General features: G+C 37.8%; 1 non-coding gene across 1 annotated transcript; it reads left to right on the top strand.

Moving 5' to 3' along the window:
* The first annotated feature begins 2,476 nt into the window (after positions 1-2,476).
* Positions 2,477-2,567, top strand: trnar-ucu (transfer RNA arginine (anticodon UCU)). The gene is given in 2 exon segments: positions 2,477-2,513; positions 2,532-2,567. It is a non-coding gene; the product is annotated as a tRNA-Arg (tRNA).
* The last annotated feature ends 3,133 nt before the right edge of the window (positions 2,568-5,700 follow it).

Genomic DNA, 5,700 nt, shown 5'->3' on the forward strand with positions numbered 1-5,700 from the left:
CTAAACGGTCCCGAATTAATAAATTGGACAGTTTACTGTACAACCATGATAATAAGAAATCAATTCTGTACAACATGAAAAACAGGACAAAAATCATTTCACTGATTCTAGGATTTTGAAAATGGGGCGGGGGCCATAAGGAGGCCATGATTATTACAGAGAGGTCTGCTAGGGGGGTCTGGGGGCATGCTTTTAAAATTGGTTTTAAAAACTCAGTTTGTAAGTCAAGATTGAAGCAAATTACAAGGATAAGCTGGGCTATTCATAACAATCCAGCATTAATGTACCACCATATTTGCTACCATTTGCTAGTGACAAATGTATTTTAAAATGAACACAATAGACAACGGTGATGCCTTCTTGCCATGAACACAAGACAATACAGACAACTTTTCCACCCGCCTCACCCCCAAAAGTGCTTCAATATGGACACATTCCTTGAGCATGTGTTCAGTGCAAGAGGGAATGGTATTAGTGAACAAAATAGGTTCCCCTTAATATGCAAAAATAAAGAAAATGCCTGACTGGAGAGAATGGGTACACAACTCCCCCCAACATCACTAGAATGCATCTTTAACACTGTATGTTAAGAAGTACCTTTTACAACAAAGTGTTATGACGTCAAACAAGTATTTACATGCAAAACAAAATCTATGTATTAATGTCTGAACAATAAGTTATGAGTGTAACATTCAATCCCTGGACCCTTATGTAACATTATATACTGTGCAAATATATACAAATAGGTCAAATAAAAAACAGCACTTATTTGTTCAATACATGGCAAAAAGGTGCTAAAATGATTTACCAAGAAAAGAACACAAAAACTTGTGAGCTAAAACATATTTTTTTAACAATCAATAACAAACAATAAATAACATTAACGATTAGTATTATTTTTACTAAAAAGAAAATCATATTTGTTTTAGTTAATATGATTAATGTATATAAAAAGTATTTACTTTGAAAAACCACACTATTAAATGAAAATACATTTTAACACTATAACAAGGTAATATAGTACAAATATAACTGAAGAAACAGTAACAGCTAAACACTCAAAGATAGAGGAGGAGCAACCTCCTCTGCCTCTGTGGACCAGCCTCCTCTGATGTATGGTAACCCTAAACTAGCTATCACCATTCATCAAATTGTCAGTGTCATAGCAGAAATAAAATCCAGCACAGCAAGAGTATTTCAATGGTCAACTTACTGCGCACTGTCTGGTCCTGAGACTGACCTGCAGTGCGCATTGGAGAGCAGAGCGCAGCAGCAGGTGTGTTTGATCCAGAACTGCTCTCTCGCACCTCTATGCACCAGCCTCCTCTGGTATGTAGGTAGGTAGCAGTGGCCACACTGAACACAGGGCCCGATCTGTAATCAATGTATACCAGTGATGGCACCAGTGACTTTTCTAGTCTTAAACCCCCCCCACCAAGAATTGGGTCTGAGTTCATGGTCATTGTGCTTGTACATTAGTGTATGCGTACAGTTACAATTTACAGTATCCTTGTATGTGCTCGCTTTGCTTTGTGGAATGATGTTCGTTGCTTTATTGTTGTGTGTTTCAGATGATCATTTTATCATTTTCAGAGTTAACATAACTATAGATTCAGCAATAATTTGGTGTTCATATGTGTGTAGTGTTATCGCTATTCAATATAGTGTGCCCAGTGTGCATAATGAGAAACATGTTCAGCTCATCTGCTCTGATGTTATGGATATCAAAAATGTCAACCCTCCACAGACACACACACACAGAGACACAGACACAGACGCACTAATAGGGACAAATTTTACTCCCTCAATAAACAGGCGGACAAGGAATAATCAGGACCTGATTTAACTGAAATAATACCAAAAAAGTTTATTGAGCTACAACGAAGCGCTCCGGAGATGGTCACTGGGCAAGACACATCTAAAGTTTTTCTAAAGAACTTGCTATCATATACAAGAGGACTCCCTTTGGTTTCTGGGCAACTAGATGATGGTAATGAGGTACCTCAAACTTTAACACACACGTCTCCTGTGTCTTACATTATGTTCTTTCTATGTCCTTGGATGAAAATGTTTTTCTAAAAATCACCTGCACAGAACTACTGTACCTGTCCTCTCCGGAGCCATACACAAAGCTTAAATTCATATATGGGTTACACAATCTTGCTGCAACAATGGTGGGAATATAATATATTTGGCACTCAGACAGGGCACTGTCCCACATCACACACAGAGACACACACACACAAGCACAGACACACACAGACAGCCAGACAGACACAGACAGTGTGCTTGACAAATACTTCCCCTCACAGTCAAGTCAACATGAGCCGCATTATCTAAAAGAAGAACCCATCATTTCCTTTTGTGTCAATATCAGCGAGACAGGGATTAAAAAACACATCTGAAAATGCTACTTCTACAAGCACGCTGAGATGCCCCGTCATCAGTAGGCGTGCAGAACAGTATGGTGACAAGTGGCTCTGTGGCGCAATGGATAGCGCGTTGGACTTCTAGTGAAAAGGGCAGTGGTCATTCAAAGGTTGTGGGTTCGAGTCCCACCAGAGTCAGTGCTCACTTCATGAAACTTAGAGCTTGCTGGGCTTCCTCGTGACAGCCAGAGGTATCTTGCAGTCAAGTGCCTCGCTGATGCCTTCACTTCTTACTTTTCTGGAATGCCAACTTTGTCCCAAATCCTTGCTTGACTATCAAGACCTCATACGCTGCTTCTTTTCCTAGCCACTGTCACTGTACCAGTCCCCCTCCGTGTCAGTTGCATCTCCGGGAACAGCTGGATCAGGTGGCCTTGTACTTAAGGCCATGGACTACTAAGCCGTTGTATTTTGCACCCGTGGCTTTCTATCCCACCATCGTTGTGGGCATTCCTTGTTTGACATTTCTTGACGACTGACGCCGTGTACGTCCAATGGACAGTTCCAAGATTCGCAAGACAGAGCTACTTGTGCATTATTGCCCGCTTAACCTGGCTGCCTCTCGAGTGAGCAAAGCCATTTTACCAAATAGAAGAACCCATCATTTCCATCCGTCTCAAAATCAGCGAGACAGGGATTTAAAAAACACAACTGTAAATGCTACTTGTCAAATCACGCTGAGACGCCCGGTCATCTGCAGGCATGCAGAAGAGTATCTTCGTCGTACAGTTTTGTGGTTCTGTGCCACAATGGATAGTGTGCTGGACTTCTAGTGACACACACACACACACACACACACACACACAGACACTACAATTCAATATTCAATGTGCAAACAAGTTTAGCCAGAAGAAACAGAACTCTTTCAATCAATAAATCATGAATATACATTACAAATCGATTCAGAATATGCATAATACAATGTAAAAGCCAGACACAGGGATGGAGAGAATCTCTGGTTCCGTTGGTGTCCGGGCTTTATTGTGGTTCACAGGGTAAACGGGACAAAATACAAGGGGTAAAAACAACCAAAACGAAACATCCACACAAAACAGGGTGCTCCGGGCAGTCAGGGTTGGGAGTGTCAGTCCTCCTTCTCAGCGGGTTAGCTGCCTCCATCTGGGAAGGAGAGGGATTAAATAGAGAAGGCACAGCTGCCACTGACATCACAATCGCCTCGGTGCTCATTGCCCGCAACCGTGAGTCCACAGCCTGTTAGCGAGGGAGCGACAACACAGCTGTGGCACATGAGCACCTCATCAGCAGACGTCAGCAGCAGCCGTGCCGTGACAGACAGCGGCCTGTCACATACAATTGTATATTTCCTGCGTTCCGTTCCTGCACTCTCTCATTCACCCATTCTAGCTGAGGCAGCCAGTGAGCCCACACACGTGCTATCCCTTCCTCTTCCTCTCACTTCACTGCTATATCAGCGATGACATCATAGAAATCTCTCACCTGACAGCAATGACATTACAGAGCACATACATTATGTCTCTCGCCACACTGTCAGTGTTGACTTTCTCGCTCAGTATGCCAGCTCTCCCGGAAACACTGCAATACGTGGATGAGTTTGTACCATTTTTGGATGCTCTACCCTGCTGGGGCGGAGCTGTGATCCAGCTGAAAAGCAGGTCAGGCATGTGGGCACCTGGGCAGCGAAAGATGTATTCGTAATGAAGAGAAACCCAGGTCCAACCCTCCGGTCCAGCCACAGACAGCCACAGAAGTAGTATAGATGGCGGCATCACTTATTTTGACAGCTGGAAGTCCCGCCCTCCCTATGAACCTTTGAACGGGAACTCCTCTCTCCTTCCCAGCACCCCCCTTGGGTTACCATTTGACCCTCCCTTGTCAGCCATCTTGGATGATATCGGCTATTTTGGATGTCAGCCATCTTGGCTGATATCGGCCATTTGTAAGGTCATAGGTCATCTGGTAAGATGGTAGCCATTTTGTTAGGGTGACATCCATCATGGTGAGTGTCCAAGTGCACCTCACCCTGCTGGTGTGGAGATGTAACGTTTAATAGCGTAAACTGTGTTTTTAAGGTTATATTGTTTTCATGATACTGTGTTGGAAAATTAAGAAATAAGAAAATAAAAGTTTTATATATTTTAGGTTATAATGTTTTATGATACTGTTTAAGTAAATAAAAAGAATAAGAAAAGTTATATATATATATATAGGTTATATTGTTTTATGAAACTGTTTTGGTAAATTAAAAAATAAGAAACATTTTAAATATATATATATATATATATATATATATATATATATATATTAAAATGTTTCTTATTTTTTATATAGAGTATAGAGTTTATATAGAGAATAAGAAAATAGAAGTTTTAAATACATACATATATATATATATATATATATATATATATATATATATATATATATATATATATATATATATAAGATTATATTGTTTTATGATAATGTTTTAGTAAATAAAAAGAATAAGAAAAGTTATATATATATATTAGGTTATATTGTTTTATGAAACTGTTTTAGTAAATTAAAAAATAAGAAAAGTTTTAAATATATATATATATTTAAGGTTATATAGAGAATAAGATAATAAAAGTTTTATATTTTATTTTAGGTTAAAATGTTTTATGATTTGTTTTAGTAAATTAAAAAATAAGAAAAATAAAAGTTTTATATATATACAAGATTATATTGTATACATTTAAGAAAAATAAAAGTTGTAAATACACATATATATTTTATTTTAGATTATGTTTGATTATACTGTTTTAGTAAATTAAAAAATAAGAAAAATAAACGTTTTATATATATTTAAGGTTACAATGTTTTATGATACTGTTTTAGTAAATTAAAAAGAAATATGAATATTTACTCAGAGTGGGATTTGAACCCACATGTGTTTTTAGTTTATATGTTTTATGATTAGGCTTAGGATGATACTGTGTTTGCAAAATAAAAAGGTAAGAAAAAATCAATTAAGAAATGTATAGACTTACATATATTGCATGTCATTACATATATATTTAAGCAAACACAGATAAACACACATACCTATATCTCTTTAGTTTATATTTATCAATAGACAATAGAGAACAACAGTGAAATGTATAGAATTATATCTGTACATTTTGACCAGCACTGTACTTATTATATTTGTTACATTAGTGAATGCTCAAACGTAGCCTTAACATGTATCATATTTAAGAATATACTGCATTTCATTCCATTACACACACACACACACACACACAAACATATATATATATCTTGTTAG

Source organism: Amia ocellicauda, chromosome 12 (assembly GCF_036373705.1).
Source record: "Amia ocellicauda isolate fAmiCal2 chromosome 12, fAmiCal2.hap1, whole genome shotgun sequence".
NCBI lineage: Eukaryota > Metazoa > Chordata > Actinopteri > Amiiformes > Amiidae > Amia > Amia ocellicauda.